The sequence below is a fragment of the Amblyomma maculatum genome, chromosome 4 (genome assembly GCF_055883805.1).
Source record: "Amblyomma maculatum isolate TAMU_Amacu chromosome 4, ASM5588380v1, whole genome shotgun sequence".
Lineage (NCBI taxonomy): Eukaryota > Metazoa > Arthropoda > Arachnida > Ixodida > Ixodidae > Amblyomma > Amblyomma maculatum.
This window is the reverse complement of record NC_139347.1, coordinates 41,217,601-41,244,612: the sequence shown is the minus strand read 5'-3', so window position 1 is coordinate 41,244,612 and position 27,012 is coordinate 41,217,601. Positions and strand designations below refer to the sequence as shown.

At 43.1% G+C, this 27,012-nt stretch overlaps 1 long non-coding RNA gene across 1 annotated transcript in view; it reads right to left on the bottom strand.

Annotated features, from left to right (window-relative positions):
* Nucleotides 1–230: 230 nt before the first annotated feature.
* The window catches only part of LOC146190817 (uncharacterized), a 52,470-nt gene continuing 25,688 nt past the window's right edge, over nt 231–27,012 (bottom strand). The window contains exon 3 of the long non-coding RNA XR_014706335.1: nt 231–420. This is a non-coding gene — a long non-coding RNA (uncharacterized LOC146190817). The remainder of the gene's footprint in view (nt 421–27,012) is intronic.

Here is a 27,012-nt window from a genome sequence, read left to right as displayed (position 1 = left end):
GTGCAGCTATGTCAGTGACAGTATAGGCAGGGCACGGCTCAGACTGCTGTGAAATGGCAGACACAAAGTGTGGATTTCAGTAGCCAGCCGACGACAATGGCAGAACGAAAAATATGGATGCCAGGCTCCTGAGTGTGGTACAAAGCAAACATCTGCAAAATCCCGAGGGGAAATCACAAGGTACGTTTTGTGGCCTCACGCGGTTGACTAAATGTTTCCAGAAATTCGTGTTTTTATTTATTTATTTATTTACGAATACCTCAACGATTACATTGAAGGGGTATCACATGCGGGAGTGGTACATTCAGCACATGAAATTTTCTATTGATGATCTGAATGATGATGGGTCGGTGTCGTCCACGATAGCATCTGGCAGGTCATTCCAATCCTGCGTTGCCCTTGCCGATGGTAAGAAGTTTCCTGCAAATTGGGAAAGTTCCTATGTGGCACGGCCGCTCGATGGAAGCGCACTAGGTGCGGCCTGCTACGTCGCCCGAAACCGGCGGGAGGCGCCTACTTCCAGTAGCCATCGCCGCAGCGCCACCGTTCGGGGATAGCCGCGCGCGGAGAGCTGCGCCTGGCTGCGCTTTGAGAGAGGCGTCGGCGTGGTAGAAGCCTTTTAGTTTAAGGATATAAGAGCTCCGCTTCACACAATTTGGCAACACGAATTAGTATATACTGTCATGTCTAGTGTGACCATGTCAGCACTTAGCGCTTGCTCGGCAAGGATGTATACTGGAGTGTACACCGAAAAACTTATAGTGACGGTGGTTCAAGGCCACTCGATTGGAGAGCTCGCATTATCGTGATGTTGCATTCGGATCCAATTGTTTGTAACATGAAAATGTGACCCGGCTGTGAACAATTCGAAGCTTTTCAGCTGCCATGGTAGCCTAATGCCTATTTACTCATTCCTGCATACAGCTTTTATACACAAATTGATGTCAACCTGTTCTAAGCTGCCAGCGCTATCAGATTAAAAAATGTCCTACTATGAGCAACCTCTGTGAAAATGCGATATGTAACCAACCTTTCTATCTCATTCTGACAAATGTTACGGTGGAAATATGAAGATGCTTATTAGGTTAAATCTAGATGATAACCTAGGATCTTCGACTCAGTTGACCTTAAACTTTGTACGCCAGAACGCTATCCGTCATGGCTTCCCGCATTTTGCATGACCGGACAAAGTAAGCGCGCTTGATAAAGCCGGTCTGCCTCAAGGTGCTACGTATATACGCCGATAGTTTTTATTACTATTTTTATCGGCTGCTCGCAAACCCATACAATTTTGCTGGTTCGTAATTTTCAATGGAAGAACGCTCATCGAGTGTTCCTGTTGTGAAACTCTTAGCTGCGATCACAAGAATGTTCACGCTTCAGAGCGCAACTGCAGCCAAGATTCAGCGAGCAGCCGAGTACGATTATTTATTGGCCACGCAAAAAAAAGGAAGAAAATAACCAATCGCAGAAGGAAAATCTTTCTTGAGAGAGGTTTATGCCATAGCCATAAACGTCGCTCCACTGTTGAGTTGACATTTCCAGCTTAGCTCGCTATCAGTGGGGGCAGCAACTTAACGATATCTTGCATAACGCCTTAGCATGGGCACGATCATTGTTTTTATAGATTAGCTGCAAGTACTGTGTACAGTCAGAAAACAATGATGAAATCAAAAGCTTACACAGCTTGCTACTTCGCCGGACCTCTTGAGACTTCATCACCGTGTTAATGAAGGTGCTCGTAAGCTGACAAAGCTTGATTACTTCCTTTGCGGGGTATATCAAGCCTCCATTGTCCTTGGTTTTCATTAACCTGTAACTCGTCCAGTTGACTCATATTTTCTGCAACAGGCTCTTGCACGACCGACATGTCGCCTCAAAACCATTACCAAATATCGCATAAATTAAGCAACAACCTGGTAGTGATAAACAAAACTTGGGGTTCTTAAGTCTCGTTGAGGAGCCTCGTTAGAGTGCCCGCACTTTGCTACCTGCATATTCACCGTATCCCGTAATTGCTTCCTCTGTCGCATATCATTAGGATGCAGCCTTAAGCCACCGCATTATATGAAATAGCACCCTACACATAGCTATATAAAGCCCCTCTTTACCGAAGCCGTACGAACGTGCCCTATATGAGTATACTGTGCCTGACGTGGGATCTAAGGGTCCCGCTTTTAATAATTCCCATTTCATCCTTACATCTTATTGACTCTCTCTGGTTTGGTAGCTCCTGCCACATTCAACATGTCATGTGTTCTCATTGCGCCAAAAGTGTCTGGCCATATCACCAACTAAATACCAGAGAGGTTTTTTTCCGATTTTCCGCCGACATAGCAGGCGCCGGATTTTTTGTGGAATATGGCTTTTCATTTTATCGCATCGGCTCAAACAGTCTCAAAAGTATAAACAAATGTTGTATGCACAGGCTTCTTTACTTGCAAGACCACTCAGACTAGCGCGGCAAAATTTAGAACAAATTGCATGCTTATATAAAAAATACCCTACGTAGCTTTTTTTGATATGTCCTCGCAACATAACCTGCGAGAAAAGCTTCTGGTGCTACCTCATCGTGTTCATCTGCTTTACAACACATCGTTAAAAATCCTAGTTCACTGGCCAGCTCCCTGGTAACTAAATAGGTTATACAACTCTTGGAAGAAGGCAGCAGAGCAGGTAACACCAACACAAAGCACAAGAGGCACACACACGCACACAAGGACAACGCTGCACTGACAACTATATTAACTCATCGTTCGACTCTATTAAGGTTAAACAACGTGACGGGAACACAGGAAAAGAGGCCGACACAACTAGCGCGGTTGTGCCGTCTTCTCCTGTGTTCCCGTCATGTTGTTTGCACGGTTAACCTATAATAATTCACCAACAAGTCCAATCTGCTGTCCCTTGTAGCAAATTTAATGGCAGCTGATAAGGTATTATGTTTCAGCATCTGAAATTTTTAACCTCAGCGCCGCTTTCATTTCACAGGAAGCGAGTGCATTTTCACTTCTCGCTGCTGCCTTTGCCTGAAGCGAGCTCAACAGATACAATTAGAGGGTCTCTTAGATGTCTCTTAAGCGGAGGAAGGCGAAAGCCCACCCTTCTCCTATCATTTGCCTCTCATCGTTTCCCACAGTTTGTCATTTCAAGTCGTCGTTTGATATATTGGTCGTTTCTCAGTCATAATGAGTCTGCCTGAGTAGTCATTGTAGCCCTTATCACTCATAACTAAGCAGGTTACTCATTTAGAATCAGCAGTGGTCATTACATGTCGTTTCACATATTGGTCATTTCGTAGTCATTAACGGTAATGATGAGTCATGTCTAGCTATTATAGTCATTAGCACACATCGCTAAGCACTTTTACTCATTTCTAATCAGTTGCGGTCATTTCATGTCGTAGTTTGATATACTGGCCACTACAAATCATTTGTCATTATTAACCATTAATTAGTTATTAGCATTAGTCATTACCTCTATCAATGTCCATTTATAACTTTTATTGATTACCTATCACCATAAATCATTTTCATTCTTAATCTCCCTCCTTGCACGTCCGCTTTTGCGACTGACACACCAGTGCACAGATGCGACGCACAGATTACAGGCACAGCTTTTGCGCACAGATTTTCGCTCCATGAGCCTAGAACGGCTTTCGCCTTAAAACACAAACGCATCCCGTCTCAACGTTAACGTGCTTGCACACGCGCACACAAAAAAATTTGCATTTACCACACAGACGCGAGGCGAACGCGTCCAGAAAGGAAGCAAACCGCGCGCTCAGAGCCGGCAACCCCGGCGGTGACGTGTCCCCGAACAGTGGCGCTCTCAGCAGAAATAGCGGGCGCAACTGTAAACTTCCCAAGGACGGGCTTGCCCATTGACGGCGGCGCGACGCAGCAGGCCGCACCCAGTGCGCTTCCATCGAGCGCCCGTGTATGTGGCATACTGCTCACCCATTGCGAAAGCCAAATGTATTGTACAGAAAAACCCTCAAAATTTCAATATCAATCACTGCGGCCTATATTTCCGCAGGCGCTACACGTTACCTATATCTACACCAGATGACCACCGGTTACGCTCCCTATAGGTCACTAGCATAGCTAACAGTGAGCCTGAAAGCTTAACATAAATTTTAAAGTTTTTATAAGGGCTTCCAGTTTCTGTTGCGTCATATTTTAATGAATAGAATCATGCGAAACAAAATTTATGCTTGGATGGAAAGCAAACTAGGTATTGCAGTACGCATACTTCACGCTACATTCTCTTCGTCGAAGCTAATTTACATTGGCTTTCTTCTGCTTCGCTAAAATTGTTCCTCTCTGAGGATTGCTACTAGCGGGACAACACAGGCAAAGCCAGTTTCCGCTTTTGGAGCACACGAAACCTCCTTCAAATCCCTACCGCAGCTGGCCAAGCGGAGACATGCAAGAAACGTCCAGGGATATACAAAAACTAGGTGGAACTGAGCCACAGATCTTAGGCTCTCATTTAGACCCAAGCCTAGAGGATGAGAAGCAAGTTGGAGACGGATGGAGAAGAAAGTAAAAGAGGCGCATTCCAGCGGCAGCGCTACCCCTGCGACATTAATCGATCGGCCAACGCTCTACTTCATCCCGCCGCGACGCTTGGAGAGTTCTCCCTAGGCGATGGAAGCGGCAGCGAAAGACGAGCGAGAACCCCGGCACATTGCCTCCCGCATGGCGCGTGCACTTTGCCTGCGAGAGCCCCCCGCTTCATGAAGCGTTTCGTGATCGTGAGCATTCACAGGTCCTCTTTGTTAAACGGTTCGACACTGCTTCGATCCTGCTGCTGTTGGCTCTCTGTCTGCTAACAAAAAAAAAAAAAAAATGCTACGAAAGGCAAGGCGAAAGGCAAGGCCAACTCGAAGGTATTGTGCTATTTCAGTGCTCGTTAAAGAACCCCAGGGGGTCGAAATTTGGGGAGCCCTTCACTACGGCATCGCACATTGCCTTAGTTGCTGTGGGACGTTAAACCCCCAAACTAAAGCAAATCAATCAAGGGTTCTAGAGCTCAGGAAGACGCATTGCATTGCTTAAGTCGAGAAGCGGTAATGTCGATTGAAATGACCATAAATCGACCAGCCGTCGTGCTCTCCCCAACGCCGAAGGGAAGAAAAGTCTGGAAATATATATATATATATATATATATATATATATATATATATATATATATATATATATATATATATATATATATATATATATTGTGTAGGTAGCATAATTATAGCGCTGCAGTGAGTGAAAAGTATTATCGTATTTGGCCAAAATGTAGGGCCGAAAACAGATTTTGCATTTCAATAAACAGTGCACTTTTTCTTTCTGTCAACATGAGCACGAGCACCGTTTTTTTTTTTGTTATTTTAACGGCGAGCAAGAGTGAACTACGAAAGGGCCTATAGGCGCGTGTAACCCTAGAATGGCTACAGTGGGAAGATAGTTTGAAGTATATGCACTGTTCTGCCCATCCATTCTTCTGGCATTTCACCTTTTTGAACGTAAGAGCTTTGTTACCTCCATCTCGGAAAAAAATTATAAGTCGGTGTTAGTGGCCTCTCACCCTGCAAGAATCATGAGCATCCATCTTGTAGGCCTCACTGCAGGCCTCACCCCATGCTTTTAAAGATTATCTGGTCGCATCAGCGTCGACCATTAGTAACCGAACTTGTAACCATAACACGTGGACAAAATACTATGAAACTGAACGTGCGTATGTATCTGCAACTAAAAAACTAAATATTCCTTTTTTCACAGTGACCTACCGAAGATGCTAACTGCAAACCCTACTAAATTCTGGCAAACTATGAACCCACAGCTCACGCGTACTGTTTCTCTAACAAATGATAACGGCGAACCAGTGACTGATATTGAATGTTCCAGCTGCAGCCTTCTTGTCCGTTTTGACCACGGAAACTGACGCATCACATATTATCCTAAACATGAAGACGTTTCCTGCTATGTCAACTGTTACTTTTTCTTCTTCTGGTATTGAATGTCTAATCAAAAATCTAAAACCATCCTCCTCAGCTGTACCGGACAAAATTAACCCGATGATTCTAATCAACACGAAACCTACCCCTGTTAAATACTTATGTTTGCTCTTCACGCAATCACTTCAGACAGGTTTGCTACCGGATGACTGGAATATTGGAAGGTCGTTCCCGTACATAAATCAGGTAACATAAAGATCCCTCTCAGCTACCGCCCCATTTCTCTTACCAGTGTGCCTTGAAAGTTCATGGAACATGTCAGTTATTCTTTGATTATGAATTTCTTGGATTCAAATATTTTTTCCATTCATCACAACATGAATTTCGCAAAAATATGTCATGCGAGACTCAACTTGCCATTGCTTTTCATAATTTGTATACCAACCTCGATATTAAGATGAAAATCGATGCCATCTTTCTCGATCTCGCGAAATTATTCGATAAGGTTCCGCATGATTGCTTGTTCCTGAAACTTTCCAATTCAAACTTGCATCCAAATGTGCTTTCCTGGATCAAATCTACTCTCACTAATTGTTTTCAGTTTGTTTCAGTTAACAATGCCACCTCGAGCCCATTATCAGTAGCGTCGAATGTTCCCCAAGGGTCCGTTCTTGGGCCCTTACTGTTTTTAATTTGCATAAACGACTTACCTCTCCAAGTATAATGTCATATTCGTTTGTTTGCCGACGATTGTGTTATTTAGCAACCTGTCACTAGCTTTTCCGATCAAAATCTTTACAAACTGACCTAAAAAACATACAAGCATGGTGCAATCAATGGCTAATGACTCTTAATCCTATTAAATGTAAATCTATGTCATTTCACCGCCGTCGTAATCCTGTTTTATTTTCGTATAAGTACTTGGGTATAAGTATAAGTACTTGGGTGTCTTTTTGTCCTCTGATTTAACCTGGCAAGCACATGTAACGAACATAATCTCATCTGCTAACAAATCATTAGGTTTCTTAAAGCGTCGCCTCCGTAGTGCCCCTCCTCATGTAAGACAACTTGCCTACAAACATTGGTTCGACCAAAATTAGAATATTCATCTGCAGTTTGGAATACCCATAAAAAAAAAAAAAAACTTGCTAATGCCCTCGAGGGGGCTCAAAACAGAGCCACTAGATTCATGCATTCATGCTACTCAAGCAATTTTAGCATTTCATCTTTAAAAAATCAATCGGATCTACAGCAACGTTCAGTCCGCCGCGGCATTGCAGTCTCTGCCTTTATTACAAGTTTTACTATTCTACCCTTCATCAGAAACCCTACATCTGCGCACCTCCCTCACGCTTTTCTTATCGTACCGACCATCCTCTTCAAGTTTCACGTCCACGCGCCCGTACTACAACCTTTTCAAAATCATTCTTTCAGAAAACAGCAGCCGACTGGAACGACCTTCCCCACCGTGCACATCGTTGGCATCACGTGTCCCTTGATGTTCCGACAAAGTGTTGCTGCACATCATGTATAAAGAATTTTTTTTATGTTTGTACCACCCCTTATGTAATACTCCTAACGGGGTCTTCAAGGTAATAACATGAAATGAAATGAAGCTAACAGCCAGGTGGTAGCTGGCAGGTGGCAAGCATGGATCTTTAAACCCTTTGTCTGAAACTTCGCAATCTCGAAAAGTTACAAGCACGCAATTTACAGGTGATAACTGGCTGGGGACATAGCGCGCACTAATACGCATGGTTCAGATTTAAAATCGCGCCACTCATTTCTCTTTCGCTCATGGAAGTCGCCGCAACTGCGATTATCGGCGAGCTTTGTGACGTCACGAGACCGATTGACATTGTTTAGTTGGCAGGAGCTGCCAAATTTGGCAGCTCCTTTCATATGGAAGAGTGACATGGGAATCAAAGACATTGGCCCTCTCGCCCCCCCCTCCCCTGAATTGAAGACGACAACGCTATGATCATGCATATGAGCTCGAAACGTTCACCTGAAAAGAATGTCAATGGCCACAAGACATTCTGTGTCACCTAAACAGAAATTGTGAAATCACAATGAATGAATCCCCTAAGAAAGTTAATGTTCGTGTTTTTTCTCTACACTGGCGACAACATAATCCTGTAAATCCATGCAGATAAGTTAACACGTTGAAATACTTCTGGCCAAGTTGACAAGTTACACTGACAAACTTCCTGGCCACCCTACCGACTCCGTGGCTACTTGGCCGCAGGAATTGTCCACCTACTTCCAGACAGGTCGACAATGAAAAGCAGTGCTGGGCGTTTAAATAGTAAAATATTCGCCGCACTCTCCGTACACGCACAAAAAAGCTATAAACTAGGGTTCTGTGCGACACGACTTTAGTGGTTCGCAATTTGTGAAATGTGGTGTCGGGTTCTCTCAATCTCTTCCTTACCCCCCCCCCCCCCCCCCCGCCTCGCTCCAGTATTCATTTATAACATCGCGTATTATGCATGAAACAGTGTTCATCCGAAAGCACACCGGATGCAAGTCGCCAACGAGAGGCAATTTGACTCCTTCGCCGTGCACGAAGGCCGAAGTGGTCATTCACTTCCCATTACATGCCGTTAATTAGACATGCTGCAAGAGCGCTGTAATTTCCGTATTGCAAAAAATCAAGCTTGTGTTTCTGTCCAACCGACGAAAAACACCACAATAGATAATAAACCATAAAAATAAAACAACTCACGGAGCCTTATAGCCAACATTTTTTATATGCATAAATAAAATATCGCGCACTCAATCCCATTTCGCCAATTCGTTGCGCAGCAAAAACTCCGGCTATTACATCATAAGCCCTATAAATATTAGGTCAGCGCGGCTTCTCGTAGGTTTTGCCGTGTGGCTCCTGATCCCAAGGTGACGGGTTTAATACCGGCCAAGGCACCTGTCGTTCGGTGGAAACGAAGTAGTACGAAATATTTGCGTGCTATGCGACGTCATCGCATGTTAATAAATAAATCACAGATGATCCCAATGAATCCGCAACCCTTTTATACGCCATCCCCGGTAAGTCGTTATGTTCTATCGGAGCGGGAGCGTTTAACTACTGAACTACTTATTAGTTTACATAAGAATTACTGGTTTCACGCTTTGTGATGATATCTTGTTGCTGCAAGAAGTTCGCCTGATGTCGCAGTATATAGTTTTCCAATGTACCGAACTACAACTGCAAAAATAAAAGCTTTTTGGGCCCTCTGTTATCTCTGTTATATCTCAGATATATCTCAAGAAATATGTGAAAGGCAGAATCGTTGGTGGATGGAACTAAGAAAGAAAATACTGCAACTTACAAGGTGAAGGCATCTGTAGCATGTTATTTCGCGCTCCGAGCTAGGAATGTCTTTTTATGTAATGTGCCTCAGCTATAACATTAATACAATAAGAAGCAAAAAGGAAGGGCAGGAAATATTAAGTCAGGAGGTATGTTGAACCTGAACAATAAGAAATGCACATTTCCTCGGCGATAGCGCTTTTTCTGGTCAAAATAGAGTTATTGCTTTTTGTGAAAGCCGCCCTCTCTCTGCAATGTCATTAAAGCTTCACGGCAATTCCGCTTCACTTTTCGCACTTAATCGCGCCAATATTTCGCATAGCTGGAGCGCACAGTAGAGAAGGTAATGTGGGGAATGTTCGTTCCGCAAAGTCTAGAAGAAAACGGTGCCAAAAAAAAAAAAGAAGAAGCTCAGGAAAAACGCTAGCTTCACTAGATTTCAAGGGCACCAGGAGTAGAGAGCCAATCGCCGTCTAGAAGAGAGGGCAAGAATCTGGCGAGGAGGATATTAGGTCACACGATGGCGGCAGTAATCAAAGCTCGGCATATCATTCAAGTTTCCAACAGGAACGTGTCATAAATGAAAACAACAAATTAAAACAAAACAGCATTGTACTTAAAGCGCGTACTTTCTGCTTACGCAGTTCGTCGCGTCGGGCCATCAAAGCGCCTACCAATTTTTTAAGGTTCCTTTTCCACTCAAGATGCCTTAGGCTAAGACCTGTAAGCGGATTACGTCAGTGGCGTGCACACCATTGGTTGGTTCAACACGGCGCGCCAAAGCGAAATGTGTAAAATGTAATAACTTTGTGTGCATAAAATTATTATTGATCCAGAATGAGCAAGAGTACAGCGAAGGGAAAGGACTCAAGTTTTAGGCAATAGGATGCGGTGAAAGAGAAACATGTCAAATAGCAAAGCATGAACTTAAAAAATATCATGAATGCATATTCTAGCTTACGCCGGCCATTCGAGCGTCCACCAAATGTTTAGCTCCCTTTATCTCTCAGGATGTTATAGATAACGGGCTTTATTGGATGATGAAGTACACTCTCTTATAATACTATCTCGATGTTACATAGGTCAAACAGCTATGTCACAGTTATAATCATTATTGTCATCATCCCTCTCGTTCCATCCACAAGGAAATTTCTCATCAGGTATTGCTTCTCATGCAGCTCTTCTTTAGAGGGTAATAATTCCAGAGGGATAAGTCCTTAAGCCTCCACAAGAAATAAGCTTTGTGTCTTGGAAATGAACATCAAGAACTAACGTCCTTGCCGTGAGATGTCTTGGGCACCCCACTTCACTTTCTGGTGAGATGTACGAGACATATTTATTTTATTTATTTATTTATACTGTGAGCCTTTTGACAGGCTTATACAGGAGTGGGTAAAAAAGTCACAATTTCACAGACAGTTTACAATACATCCTAGAAGACAAAAAAAAAACAACAACAACAACAAAGGAATAACAAGGAACATTGGACAACAACGAACATTTTCGTACCGACAATGTATGCGCATGAAATACACTCAAAGCACTACGTGATTTGCTAGGGCAATCCGCATAAATGCCTCTGCTCACATTGTTGCAGTTTGCTGGGCAAAAAATATTTCCACATTGGTGATGAATTCATCTGCAAATGTGGAGGAGACAATGCCGAGTGGCAGATTATTCCAGACTTCTATGATGGACGGAAAGAAGGAATGTTTAAACGTGTTACAGCGGGGGATAAATGACCTGACCGTCCTGTCATGGTTTGTTCTGGCTGAATGTTTGTATGGTGGTTTTAAGTATTCTTGTTTGTTGATATTAATACAGTCATGATAGAGAAGGTAAAAAAATTTTAAAGAAGCAATGCGTCGTCGGCTGTTCAAAGTTTGGACGTCTGCTCTGCTGTCAACTATATAGCAGAGTGACGGCCGCAAGTGGCCTTTTATTGTGGATGAGGTGCTAGTCCAGATAGCAAACTGATGTAGCCGACGACCGATATGCGAATACGTGGTATCTTCTAGGAAACTAATGAACCGAGGTAACAAACCACTCGGTATGCCTTGATAATTTTTTCACAGTTTGTCCAATGTCGCGAATCACCTAGCTACAAATTAGGAATTCTGTGGAGGCTGCGCTCCGACGAATCTGTTCTGTCCTAATATACAGTTGCCCTTTTTAAAACCAGGTAGCGGTGCATGTCAGAATATAAAAGCAAAGATTCAGTACATGGAATGATGGTATAGTTAATTGATGTAAAACAAAAATTAGGACATGTGGGAAAAATGAGCATGATAGCAACTGCTACCATTCCGTTTCAAAGGGGACGCTCCTATATTCCGTCCATCCATCCAGGACGACATAGATCAATTTGGGGGCGGCTCCGATATCATTCTATTGGAGGACTTGAGCGATCACACTGAGGGTCTGGACGGATACATTGATGTAACGGAAATTATTGCTAAACTTCTGCGAGTGACATAACCTGGTTATTATAAACAGAGAAACTAAATGTGAGGGACAAATCACGCGGGAATTCCGGAACTGACTTGACTAACTACTCTCTAATGTTGCATCAAATTTATAGCAATTTAAAAAAAAATTAACATAGACAAAACGGGGTAAGTAACCTCTCGGAAGTGATCATAAACGTATTACACTGCAGAAGGTTTCCCTGGTCTAAAGAGAAATGCAGAAACGACAAAAAAAGGACTGTGAAATTCGAAGACCTACATATCGAGCTAACACCAGCATGCATTGAAGAACCAATACAGAAACGCACTAGGAAATAAAAAAACAGATTATAATCAATTAGAACGAGTGATAAGTGGTAAAATTAAGGAAGTAAAAATAGCAAACCGCTGGAATAGAAATAAATACGAAGCTGGTGGAATGCGAAAATTAGGGAAGCCTGCGAACAACGACATATAGCTTCAAGGGAACACCTTGAGGCAAAGAAAGCACAGTTATCGGTTAAATAAAAAAATGACAATATTAGCAAGAAAATAAAAACTGGAAGTACAGGCCCTCAACCAAAGTAAAATAAAGCGCTCTCCATACGACTAGATAGCTGACATTAGAGACGCAACTAAAGGAGGACCAAGAAAATTCTGGAACCGCATAGACAGTTTTCGCGTGTAAGGAAGAAACCAGAGGCGTGTCTTTTTCTCCTTTCGCCGGCTGGTGGGGCAGCCGGGCGCCAATATGGCAGTGTCTATGGCAGAACGTTGTTCTATAAGGTGTCATCGGTAAAAAGCCTCAAAGAAAGCAGGAACTAATTCAAGATGGCGAAGGAGGATGTTTAGAGGGAGACGACCCTGAGCTCTGCATTATATAAGTTATAGCTCATTCACTTAGGAGCGATTATAGGGCAATCTCGCCATATATGTGGGAACAACACAGGACTGCAGGATAGAAAGCAGCTTAGAACTGACAAGTCTGAAGCGGCAAAAAAGGTAAAGCAAATATTCCCAAATGTAACATCCGAAGGGATAGACGAAATTTCAATCAAGGTGATTATTGAAGTGTTTACCAAAGGCAAAGAATCAGTGTTAAAAGCACTGCAAACATTCATAACGAATGCAACGGGCAGCTGGAGGCAGAGTAAAATGCATTTAGATTTATAACGGAAGATGAAACAGGATGCACCATGATATACTACAGGCCGATTACAATAACGTCAGTTATATGCTGGATGTCGATGCAAGGGTGAAATTAAAAAAGACACTCGTGGGTATAAAATAATAACATACTCGGAGAACGCCATAAAGGGTTTACAAAATGCAGGTGCTGAGATGATAGCATCTTCGTGCGTACCCAATGCATAGAATTATCGTCGGCGGAAAGCATATCTTTGTATTCAGCCTTCCCAGACATGAACGGTACATACGACAACGTAAAGATGGAAGTCTTAAAGAGCATAATGAAAGAAGAAAGTATCGGTTCTGAGATAACAGATGTCAAACAGGAAATATTACGGACAGTAGACTACAAAGTCATAAGAAGTGTGGAAAGGGTCGAGGTATGCAAATGATTAAGAGATGATTGTCCTCTATTACCACTGCTGTTCATGCTTGATATGATAAATATGGACAGTAGGCTACAAGAAAGTAAGCTAGGTTTAATTCTGTTGTATAGATTAGTCGGACAGGCAGTAGAGGATGAGCTCCCAGGATTAATCAATGCCAGCAGTACTTTACTTTTAGCAGGTAGCCAGGAAACTTGAAAACTCTGGTAAATCCTTGTGGACACTAAGGGGACGCTCTACAGGCTTCATGCTTAGGGTAATTAAGTCGGTTCTGACGAAGATCTTCAGTGGGTCAACCGATCAGGTGCTTGAAATACAAGGCCATGAAATACCTAGAGCTACAGAATACAAATATCCGGGATATGGACAAAAGACAAGCATACACAGAAAAGCACGAAACGGTCTGTTAGGGCAAACGGGCGAAACGATGCCTCGGTAATGAAGCAAAGAGCACTGTGGGGGTACCGCAGGTATGAATTATTGATGGTTGTTTGGAATGAAATAATAGTGCGTGGGTTTACTTTCAGGACTGCTGTTTTGTGCCTAAAGGGGAAGGTGCATTGGAAGGCTTTTCGAAAATTATTTCGAGGTGCCCACGAAAAAATAACAAGGGGTAGTACAGGGAGACAGGGAGCTATGAAATGGTCGTCCTTCCAAGCACGGGAAGCTCGGAATAAATGAGGAACCCCTGAGGCTATTGCGCAGTAGCAGGTGGTTAAAACGTTGACTCACAACAGAGGAAAATAGTTTTAAAACTAATCGGCAAGTATGTAGGACACAAGAACGGAGAAATAAGGAGCGTTAAACAACAGAAAAAAAAACACAGAAGGTATACAAGGATAAAGTCAATGGCAAAAGACCAGAGCATACAGCTATATCGCAATATGTAAAAGGCAGATCGAGAAAGAATCTTTATTTGATAACAGATAGGGCAGTGGCCTACTTTCTGAATTAGATCAGGGTGCATCATTAGAACAGGCAGCTCAATACAAAAAAAAAAAGATGACGAAGAAGATGACACTTGTGCAGTGTGTGGCAAATTCATCGAAACAATTGAACTTCTTATACTCGAATGTTATAGCACACATCTGGATGTCAAAGTGGGCACAGCCACTCTCCACGAGGACACAGAATTTAGAGATACCATTTTTTGATTCAGGGGTTATTGAATCTGAGGTAGAATATAGCAAAGTGCGATTAGAAGATTGCTGGCTGAAAAGCAGATGGTGACATAAGGTAAGAGGAGTAGGGATAAAAATTTTGCAAATGAAATGACGAAAAATGTGACCAATGTAAAATACATTCAAGATGTATCAAAGAAAATAATCCGAGCATAGTGGCAATCGCCATCAGGCTGTTTCTAAGGGGACGCTCTTATATTCCGTTCATCTGCCCAAGCACGCTTCTGGCCAGCGCAGGTTTCCTACAAATATTTGCCTAAAAATATCAACGAAACAGTACTCCCGAAAACACATAAATAAGGTTCGCCGAAAGTAATTTGTTGGACATTCGATGCATGTAATTTTTAGTTACTAATTTGTTGAGGCACGTCTGCCAGAAACCCAAGTAAAGATATTCTTATTTCTAATTTTCGTTCCGTTCAAGGAGGTCTATCATTCTTGTGGTCCCTGTTGACGTAAAATTGACAATCGACTTAACGTAACGTGCAAGTTGTCGCCTCAAAAGTTAAAAAAGAAAGGCTACACGTATCGAGCTAACTAGATTTAGCAGGGTACTTAAGGCGTCCTGATCATTATTATAGGCAGCGGCACAATGTCAGACGTAGTTGTGCTGTTGGGCACAGGCTTCGCAGAACGTTCTTGAGTTGCATTTATGAAAGCAAATGGAGTAAAATGGCAGTATAGTCAATTTGGATGTTTTTCGTATTTTGGGCCAGCTTTAGCAGGGTACTTAAGGCGTCCTGATCATTATTATAGGCAGCGGCACAATGTCAGACGTAGTTGTGCTGTTGGGCACAGGCTTCGCAGAACGTTCTTGAGTTGCATTTATGAAAGCAAATGGAGTAAAATGGCAGTATAGTCAATTTGGATGTTTTTCGTATTTTGGGCCAGCGTTCCGTCTATTGAGCGCTGCCTGAAAACCAGGAAATAGTGACACTACAGGTCTGAGCTTGGAATAGTAACAAAGTAATAACAAAGTACGTCATTCTTGCAAGCCGCATATTCTTGTATGTTATTTGCGCATTATATAAGACCATATATACCGCTTTATTTTCGTTCATTGCCCTGACGGAATATGGTAATATTGTGGGAGAGAAAATGCCTATTTCTGGGCATAAAAATATATTTATGTGCAGGCAGCTACGAACAGAAGCACTGCCGTTGTGCTACCAGTAAACAACCAATTCTCGGACGGCAAGCTTTACATTGCTTCAGATGGACTTTACGTAAACGCCACTGACACTTTATTGTGGCAGGGAGCTGAATCATCACAATATTTAGATGCGTTATGTAACTTCAAATCTATTAATTCTGTGCCGACATCGTTGGAGCTCCAAATACCAACAGCGAGATTCATTTTATGACACTAAAAATGCAGGTTTCCCGATAGAAAAACTGACTTCATGGTTTTTGAACTCAGGGGTTAAGTGAACTACATCATAACGGAAATAATAGATAACATTTGTTAACAATAATAACCGTTTAACAATAATAATTACCTAGGACATAAGACGCACCGAAAAGCAGCAACAGTTATCCTAAAACTATGCTTATTTATAAGCAAACAAGCAAAACACTTGAGAAAATGTTGTTGAAAGAAACAAGAATGACAGGTTCTTAACGTAGTTAAATGAGTGGTAGGTACGAAAGCTTTTGCGCAAATATGGAAGTTGATGGAGCCGGTCGACTGCGTGGCAATGTACAGAGCGAAATTGTACTGCAGTTTGCGACGCGAGTGGTCGGCTACGCTGGTAGCTACGAAATTGCGTTAGTACTATCTAGGAGAAATTTTTAAGGTCGAATCCGGTTCGCTCCATCGGTTTTTTTTTTTTTTTTTTTTTTTTTTCCGCCCGAGCTCTGCAGATGCAAGCTACAATACTTATGGTTAGGTTTGTCAGGGCTAAATAGGGCTTTATCGCTAAATGTGAAAAAAAAAAAAGAAACATTTGCGCTCGTAACGTCGGACCAGCTCACAACGACTGAGAAATGTTGAAAAATATCATTGAACTAAAAACTTGCTAAAAATTCTTCTAACAAAATATATAAATAAAAAATCAGCTGAAATCCAAGAAAAGGCAAATTTATGTAGCTCTCGTGAATGCCCTCATCCGAATAGTGAAAGCTTGAGGCAACAACAGCCGCATTAATTTGTAAAACTCTAGATTTAGAGCCATGCAAAAATATTGTTTTAAAATTAAAATAGTTAGTTGAGGTGCTAAAAACATTGCGCAATAAAAAGGAAATATCACAGTTCAAAGCGAAAATAACAATTCAAAATAGCACAACAAATATAGCAAACCCCTATGAAAACTGCCCACGAGGAATTTAATATTCTTTCTTTTTTCTTTTTATATAGCTATACAAAATCACTGACACCAGCGACCGATAGCAGAGATTTCCCTACCTATGGTGCGCTTGATTACTCTACACATTCATCTGCGGCAACTGCAGAGTGCTCATTGCAAGTGTTGCAAAGCGGGTCATAGGAAATACTACAGGTTCTTTGTTTTAATATCTCATTTAGTGCAACGTGGAGTAATTTGTTTGAGACTTCTTGATATCTAAAATTACATAAAGTGTACTCTGAGCAGAAAAAAATAGCGTAAACCCATTTTCTTAAACTACCAGCTGATTCACATGTGTTAACTTCCGCGGTTTTTCAGGACATTTGTAAAAACGGCGGCCCGTGAGGTGCGCTATTAAGAAAATGCTTTCTTAAGATGATGCACTTGTCGACACCGCAAATCATGACGTTTTTCTCCGCATAGCTGAGCTCTTCCCAGTGAACTATTACAAAATAATGCACACTGGGAAGCACGCTCTTACTCTGAGTGTAAACGTAAAATGTTACGGCAGAATCTTGCGCTGGAACTCTGGCTTTCCTGAGCGAGAACAAAAACAATCAGTACTCGACTTTCATGGCAATTGCAGTGTAAAAATAATCGTTCGTTTGGAGCCCGGGTGCAGGCTGCATCTTTCTGTGAGCAATAGATATTGCATCCCAACTAACAGTCCTTTCCCGTGAAACTAGTTTTATCACCATTTTGTTTTGCAAATCATAGAAATACTCGTGGGTTAAGTTATAAAAAACGTGAGGCCTTATAGGTACTATATATACCAATGCTGTCCAGGGTCAGTTTTTTGTACTTTCTTTTATACCGTGCCTCTCCTGCTTGGACCATGTTTGGTCCGCAGTATGTGATAAATAAAATAAATAAAATAAAAATAAAAAATATAATTACTAAATTAACCATGCTTTTCAGAGTATAGGAATTGACCTTATGGCATTGTACTGTGGCATGCCATAATTATTCATTCTAATCGACTTGGAGAGCTCGAAAGCGGTTCTCTCCTGCTGAAGGTTCAAGCCGGAAACGCATATAAGACTGACAATATTCCGCAACTACACTGCCATGAATTAGTACTTGCAATAATTTCTGTTATTCCCATCCTTGATGGAGGAGACGGCGGGTAAAAGTCACTTCAGAAGAGAACGACTTGATTGAAGCCCGCAGCCTCTTTTACAAGGCAAACAAAGATACGAAAGAAAATAGACATAACAATTCTCTTCTTATGAAATATGTATACAACGTAAGAGCAGTCATACACTCAAATCAAATGAGAAATGCTCTTCAATTATTTAAGCATGAGTAACAAAAAATTCACGGCTCGTATATGACAAGTATGAAATGTCATTGTGAGGCTGAAGAGCATGCGAGGGCGATGCAAACGGGGCCCAATAACGTTATCGCGTTCAACTTTTGGAGCCAAAGCTTAAGCGCCCTCCATTTTTTTTTTGTAGATAGGTTACTGCTTAACAAATAACCATAGTCTGTCACCAGTTTGTTTTCAGGAAGTTTTCAAGCAACTAAAGCCGTATTCTTTTTATTTTTCTTTCGCACTCTGCAGGTCACTTAAGATTTTTGGGTTTACTTTGAACATAAAATGTGGACCGTTGTAATAAAACGCTTAGTATAAGGTGTGCCTCCTGCAGGCTAGTACGTTTTACAGTTTGGAACTACACTGACGTGTAAAAGCGCCGAAGAAGTGAGGTAACGAGCTTCTACGGCCCTCCGCCGATTCTGAGTGCTCTGTGTAGAGTACTATAGCTGTGCACCTTTCAGCACAAAAATACTTGTAGTGTTAGGCTTTCAAAATGGTCATCTTTGAACCTATGAATGAATGAATGAATGAATGAATGAATGAATGAATGAATGAATGAATGAATGAATGAATGAATGAATGAATGAATGAATGAATGAATGAACGAATGGAGCTTTCATTTGATTGAAGGAATGGCTCTCGGAGGCTGTTTGGATAATTAGGGAATTAGGAGTGATGGGAGTGTAGCTTTTCGCTTCTTCAGGTTCTCCAAGCTGTTTCTCGCTGCTTGCCATGCTGCCGGTCTACGCTTTGCAAGTCGACCTCTCTCACACTATTTCAAGCAATCAGCTCTCACTGGCATAGGTGGGAATGGCATGTTGTATTGAGGTGCTTGATAGTATCTCATGTGCTAGGGTGGGCATGTCGTCATGTGGAATATGCGTAATTTTGTTTCTTCCTCTTGGAAGAGATGCGCTTTGCCATATAAGATGATTTAGATCTGATGTACACTGTTCCTGACAATGGATGCATGTGTGGTGTTTGAGCGTTTCGTGTCTGCCAAGAAACCACTTGTTCTGTATGACTGGTCATGTTATTACTTTGTTCGGAAATATATCTTGTGGTCGAGTGAGCTCTTTCGTACTGTCAAACACGTGCGTTGGTGTTGCCTCATATAACCTAAGCCTGCTGTCGTGCTTTATTTTGGTGCGTACATAGTGCATCATCGCTCTGTCTAGGGAGCCTTTGGTGAGCACTGTTTGGTAGGAATTAGCGTCTATCAAGTTAGGCATGGAGTTGGAGTGTGGGGCGTTGTACCTGTCAGCAAGCCCACCCATTTGCGCGCCTGCCTCATGCGCGGCTTCATTTCTCCCGTCCATGCCAGTATGTTCTGGTGTCCATATAATTTGAATTTTTTTTGCAACTTCCCGCAGTCGCTTCAGCCTCTTTTGGGAATTACTGAAGAAGTAAAAGCTTCTTCAAATTTCATTGCTTCAGAGAATATTGTTACGCACGATCAATGAAGAAGCGGGCAGTGGCGCGGACAGGAGCGCTCGCTCTAAAACAATAAAATTTAAAGAAGCTTCTATTTCTTCTTCGGTAATTCGATATTGCATATGTCAGGGTCAAGGATGTTAAACGTTTTTATATGCTCGGTCAACGTTAAAGCTCTTTTTTCTTTCAGATGTAGCATTACGCGATCTTCAGAAGTAAATTTTATTAAAGTGCATAGTACCTAAGGAAATATAATGATAACAAGAACTAAACGTGTGCTCTCGGTCAAGCTATTCGCACCGCACTCGAGGATACCAAAAGCATAAAAAATTGCATGAAGACCTCAATTTCTCATAGGCCAAGTATTAATTGTGCTAGAAATTTATACGCATCTTGAAACGTGGCATGCCTCTCAAAAGGAGGATGTGAGGAAACATGTTTGTAGATTTAAAAAAAAAAAAAAAGCAAGTTGAAGACCTTTACGTAAGAAACGCAGAGTCGCTCGCTCGGCCTTGACATCGGACTATGTGAGAAAGTAATACCTGGAGGATGCAAGGAAGAAAAAAGTAAAGGAAGAAAAAAATATCATTCTAAAGTTTGTGGTTATTGCAAGTAAGTTTTCTTGTCTCGGGGCTTGATTAGTATTTAAGCGAATTATAACATAAATTTGTGGCTACTGAATTATATGTGAAATAAGAATGCGAGTGCAGTTCATGGAGCGTTATATTATGAGGAACTGCTAGTAAACAAACTTCTTGCTGTCTGGTCTCCAGCCGAGGAAAATAAAAACTAAATAATAATAAACGCTGTAAACGCGCATACAGCTATGAGGAACTTGATTTGCAGCCTTCATAAAAGTAGTCCGTGACAAGGGCTGCTATTTAAGGAGTTTATGATTTAAAATAAACCTTAGGCTGCATTTAGTGCCGGAGTCAAGATGAGAGCAAGAATAGGCAATGTTGTTACAGATTATAGCTGCGTCAAGGCCACATTTAAAGCTCGGTTACTCACTAAAGCGGCGTTGGAGGAGTTATTAGAGCTATGGCCGCTGTGGTGGAAAATTGCATAAATAAAGTGTAGACTAAACAACCACTGTTTACAATTCATGAACGTGTCTCAGTTAGGCACCTTGGTGTGCCAAAGCCAAAACTTAGCTAACTTATCAAATAGCTACCAAACTATAAAGGTTTTGTCGTTTTCTCTTGAAGATTGGCTTTCAAATTTTGATTTCTTCGCCTGGCATCGACGCCAGCAAATTGCCCCAACCTCATATGTAAACGATATTTTGATGTTTCTTCTGACGTGCTTCCTTAACCGAGAAGAGATAGAAACTTGAATGAATACAGAACTTTTTTCAGTTATAACGTAGCGCCATGGCCCCTCGCCTCCCTTATAGAAAGGACGTTGAAAGACGCCCGTCTTGTATACACGTCGTTCAGATTAACGGACGTCTAATAAAAGAATGGTGAACTTAGTTCTTTCCTTACACGCTGCAAAGCACCGTGACACACCACCGCTCCACACGGCTTTTCTCCTTCCTTCGCATGCCAGCGCGAAATTTCTGAGCTCCGCTATCCCCTAGCGGCGTAAAGAGGAATGACACGTGGGAGAGGTTTTTAAACCTCAGAGGTTGTAATCAGACATTTCCCGCCTAGGCAAAAAGAAACGAAATTGAAAAATGAAGTTTATAAGTGCCAAGAATACTCCCTTATTGCTTAGCGGTGTGCTGGACAGCTTTACGCTAGGCAAATAAGGCCCTTCAGGGGCTGCTCAGTGAGTTGATGTAGGGAACCACCGAATGGCACTCGATGGCTTCCTCGGTCGTTTCTGAAATGAGCCCTCGTTCGCTAAAGTAGTCGTACCGCGCTAGCGATTGGCTACCGTCTGTACTGCAAAGACGGAAGAAGGAGGGGCTCTAATTTAGTCTTTTTTTTTTTTTCTGAAGTGTAACCGATACGGCTGAATCTTGTTGATATCGGCATTTCACGTAATGTGACAAGTCAAGACTGAAAAAGTGATTTCTCATCTGCTTTTTTTTTTGTTAAGTTTGTAGCAGCTATGTGGGGAGAGGTTCGGTGGTCCCGCAGTGGACCCATTAGACAAATTAGATGTGAGTGATGGTTGGTGACATTCAAAATTTGTGCTTCAGTTGCTTACGACCAACAAATGGATAGAAAAAGGGGAATGCGTTTAGTAATTTTTGCATCCTACACAACAAAACCTTTCCTCGTGGTGAAACAAAAAATTTCACCTGAAAGAAAATAGTAGCGAAGATCATTTTTCTAGCAAAAGAATCCAGAAACATATGATATTCATAATAAAGTTTATTTACCTCAGAGCTATTGCAGATGCTACATATTACAGAACCATTAGTGAAAGACCGCGTTTCTACCTGGGGACCATCCTTGCGGAGTTATACTTTAATCAAGCAATGTAAGCAACTACGAAGCAACCAAATGCGCAAAAGTATACAAGAAGGAATAACTTCGTGTTTTCTGCAATGCTTGGGTAGTGAAATTCAAAACGTTTCGCCGACAGTTACGGCACTTCATAATGCGAAATTTGAGCGCAGCTTACCAGGTATTTTGGATTTCCAATGCGATGAGGTGGAGGGAGGCATGTATGTATGTATATGTGCTTTCAACGCCTATACTCCTTTTTCTAGTATATAACCATTCTTCAAATGACAATGCTTTCATGGTTCTCGACTGTAATGAAGGAGGTGCAAGCATATGGTGCCTTCCGGCCCGCCACTTCGAGCGGCACTTCGGCAACGGGGGCGCGATTCTCTACTGAACGATCATACCTCACCGCGTCATGTTAAACATTAGCGGCGCCTTCTGGGCGTTAGCCCTCTCTTCTTCCCTGCATCGCACCCTTCTTCACTTTCGACTTCATCTCTATCTTCCGCCACTGCCCTCATCACTCTTGAGTTGCATATCCCCTCCGCCGCTTTTCATTGTCGTCCTCCTGTTAAGCATTCCTGCACTTTTGCTGTAACGTTTTGGTTCCCCTGTAGTCACTCTTATTTACCTCAAAATATTGCAGGCAGCAGCGCTGCTCATGCAGTAGAGTTAGATAACGTGCATAAACTATAAATTTGCGAAATGATAATTCCAGAAACATACAACAACAGTACATGCCAGATTCGATCTGCTCTTTATCTTTGGGTGGGAAAACAAAGGAGCACCCAATTTCAGACAATTGCGTACTCCTCTCAAAGTACAGGCGAATAATATTCGATTGGTTGATTCTTGATAACCTGTCTTTTTCAGAGAAAGTGAGTGAGTGAAAACTTTATTGAATATTTCAAGGGTTTCGCGGTTGTGAAGTCTCCGTCGTCTTCTCTGGCGCTGGCGACTTGAGGCTTCTCGTCAGCAAGGGTGGGCCCCTATTCCAAGGCTCCACTGAGTCGTGCTCCATCAGTCGCGTGCTGCACTAAGGCCCTTTGGGTCGCGAGCTCGCCGCTGGTGAGCCGACTCTCCCATTGCTCCGCACTCGGGTCTTCGTGTTGGTGGAATGCTTTGTTGCGTTCGCATTCCCACGTGGTATGATAAAGTGTAGGTGTGGCATCGCACCAAGGGCAGGTAGCTCTGTAGTGTGTCGGGAACATTTTATTAAGTATGTGTAGGTTAGGAAAGGAGTTGGTCTGTAATCTGCGCCAGCCGGTCGCTTCCTCCTTTGTTAGGGCTTTGTGTGGTGGTGGATATCTAATTCTAGCTCCCCTATGCAAGTGCAAGATCTCTGCGTATCCCCCCTCGCAAGCCTGTAGGCGGAGCTCCGGAGCATTTGACTGCCCTGCTCGGAATGCGTAACCTCGAGCTAGGCTGTCTGCTCTTTCGTTCCCCCCTATGCCCGTGTGGCCCGGTATCCAGATTAGGTTATGCCTGGGTTTCTCCTCGGCAGAGGTTGCCCCACTGAGTATTTTAAGGGCTGTTCTGCTGATCCTGCCCCTCGTGTAGTTCCTGCACGTCTCCTTCGAGTCCGTCAGTATGTTGAGAGATCGGCCTGTTCTGTAGCCTTCTGCTGCCGCCAGCGCGACGGCAATTTCTTCGGCCTCCGCTGTGCCGGCGACCTTTGCCGTGGCACACGTGATCATGTTTCCTTCCTTGTTTACCACTACCGTCGCGGCTACGCGTTCTCTCTCGCGCGGATATACGGCAGCGTCCGTGTATACGGTGTTGTCTAACTGGGCTAGCGTTCTCTCAACGTACTCGGCCCTCGCTTTTCGTCTGTTTTCGTGAAGATTGGGGTCCATGTTTTTCGGCAATGGTCCCACGTTAATGGTTTTCCTAAGGTGGTCCGGTACGTCCGCGTATCTGTCTACCAGTCCGCTCGTGTCCCGACCCAACCTTCTTAGGAGCACTCGCCCCGTGGGGGTGCCTCTGAGTCTCGTGATTTGCGTTCCCAGCAGAGCTTCGGCGAGCTCGCTGAAGGTGTTGCTGATGCCTAGCTGGAGCAACTTTTCGTTCGACGTGTGCTTGGGTAGGTGCAGAGCAGTCCTGTACGCCTTCCTGAGAATGATGTCGGCTTGCTCTCTTTCCGCCTTGGTCGTCGCGTGGTACGGCAGGGAGTACGTGACTCGGCTGACAATTAGGCTGTTAACTAGCTTGGGAGTGTCTTCTTCTCTCATTCCATATCTCTTTTGGGAGACTCTGTTGATCATACGGCCCACCTGCTCTGCCGCCTTACTCAGCAGGCTGATGGTGTGGCTGCATTTCCGGCTTCCTTGCAACCACATGCCCAGGATCTTTATCATGTTCTTTTCCGGGATGTTCTGTCCCTCGAGAACGACCTCCAGTGTCGCTTGGGTGGGATGCGTGCCGACCCTGAGGAGTTCCGACTTCTCCGTCGAGCATCTTAGGCCCCTCTCTCTGGTGTAAGTTTCTACGCAAGTTGCCGCTTCCTGTAGTTTTTCTTGCTTCTCCCCGAGTGAAAGAAAATTTTCGCGTTAAAAAAACTAAATTTACTTCCCTTCGGTTTCCTCTTGTAGCAGCCCCCTTGAAGGATGCGCAATCTTCAGTCGTCGCTTTACGTTCGTCCTTCCCCGGTAGCCGATCTCCGTGATTTTTCTTTGGCAGCAGCCCTCCAGTTGGGCACTTCTCCCCTCTCCCCCTACCCACCAAGCCTCTAAGCCGCCCTTTGCCTCTCATCCTCTCTCCATCTTAGCTCTCTTTTAAATGTGGGCAGGGGTGTACATCTCTTCAGTCATTTATAGCATATCCTAATGCGGACAGTTCTCAGTGAAGTAAGTAACAGCGCAAAATTACCTGTCACAATAACAATATGAATGCAGAGTATAAGTATATTGTCAATATTTGTATATTTAACCTCCAAAAATATCTTCCGCCTAACATGGTTTACATGGTGTATTCCAAAATAATAACCGGTTTTTCATAACTGCTCTTTTTTTTTCCCAGTAACCATGTGATTAAATGGAATGTCGGTTTCATATTAGCGTGAATTGAAATAATTTACATCAAGGGCGGCCAGACGGCATACGAAAAGGGCCATAAAAATATATTCTTTACAGTGACATGTCTCATAACAATGGAGTAATTGCAATTTTTTTGCTTCTAAACAAAGCTGATGGTCACACTGAATTTCATCCAAGCAGAAATTCTGAGCCCCTGCTGTGAGTGATGCAATTTATGAGACAAGCCTCTTCAAGATTGACTGTAAAGGCGGTAATGCAGGGGGGGAGGTGAATACAGATGCCTGAGTTGCGAGCTGCACTTCTACCCTGAAGGCGCTGCAGTTTGGCGGCAAATGACCATGATTATCGCTCCTCAACATGCGTTGTGTTTCGTACTAAGTCAGGATCCGCGAAAGTACGAATTTAACGATACATAAAAAGTCTGTATAAGGAAATATAGCTCGCATCCCCCTAAAATATATATATCCAGCAGAGGGGGGGGGGGGGGGGGGGGGGTTTAGGGGGAGGATCATTCTGTGAATAATGCATTAAACAAGCTGCATTGGAAAGAACTAATTGAGTAGCACTTTTCTTTGGACGTAGAAAATAATACACATCAATAAACGGGGCTCACTTCTAGCGCGGGCTTTCTATAAGTTCAGTCACACAAGTTATCAGCGGCTGCGCAAGTCACAGAATGTCAAGGCGTGCTGCCTAAATGGCTTCATGCAAGTTTCACTCAATGCGCCCGCCGATATTTTAGCATCTTTTGTGCCAAAAAGGTGATTGAAGCTAAGTATTTTCATTATTGTCAAAACTGACGTGCGCTCATGACAAATGTGAATTAAATACGCTAGCACGACGGCCTTCAATTCGGTTTCAGTCAGAGGCTCGGGTTTCAAGGTCAAGGATAATTTAGACAAACTTCCGCTTAATTTCTGAGTAGCGAAACGATGTTTACATGTGCAGCGAAGTGCTAGAAATCTTGTGGGAATACGCCTACTAAGGTAGTGACCGCAGATTCGGACCAGGAGAGTGAAATGCTTACTACAAGAATGGGATTGGCATAGAGCGCACTTTGCAAGTAATATCAAAACAGTATCCTTGGCGCGGAAAGTATGTAAAAGCTCGCTTGTACCGGTACTTAACTATGTGGCAGAGCCGAGGAGGCTAACCTAAAGAGTCCCCTTAAATTGAGATAAATGCTGAGAGCTATGAAAAGAAATATGATAAATGTAACGTTAAAAAGTGGAAGCACCTACTATCTGGGACAGGCAACAAAGAAAAGGTGCTAACATTCTAGCCGAAATCAAGAAGAAAGAATGGGCCTGAGCAGGTCATGTCCTAAGGAGAAGGTAAGACAACCTATGGTCACTATACGTAAGTGACTGGGTTTTAACGGAAGGCTAAGCAGCAGGGGAAGACAGGAAGTTGGGAGGGTGGATAAAATCAGAAAGTTTGCTGGAATCGCGTAGCCGCATCTATCACAGGGCCGGGTTATTTGGAGAGTTATATACGGCAGCGGCTTCTGCCCTCTAGCGGGCACAGTCGGGCGGATGATATCATTGCGCATGAACGGTTGAAGAAATGACGATATGCAGAGCACAGCATGAACTCGCAGTTCAACGAGCGGGATTATCTGCTGGTGTGACGTCGTAATGGTCAAAAAGTTTAAGAGGGCACTTTGGACCACAAGGCGAAAGCCATTATAGCGCGGTGGATCATAGCTCTCCACTACGGCACCTCTATCTCCCTCTATTCTTTCAGTCCCACCTTCCTTCCTTTACGGCGCTGATAAGGCGTCCGCGGAGGTGTGTGACAGATACTTCGCCTTTTCATTGATAAAACCAATTTTAAACGCCGCTGATGCCTGCTATACTGCGTCTGCTTCTGCATGCTGTGTGGTGTGCGGCGTTCGAGGAAGCGCAAATGAAAGGCGTCGCACGGACGCCTGGATCAGACGCCTGGCGGGGTCAGCTTCGTTAATATGCGTGAATTACCTGCCGACGTCATGACCAGTCGTAACGGTAC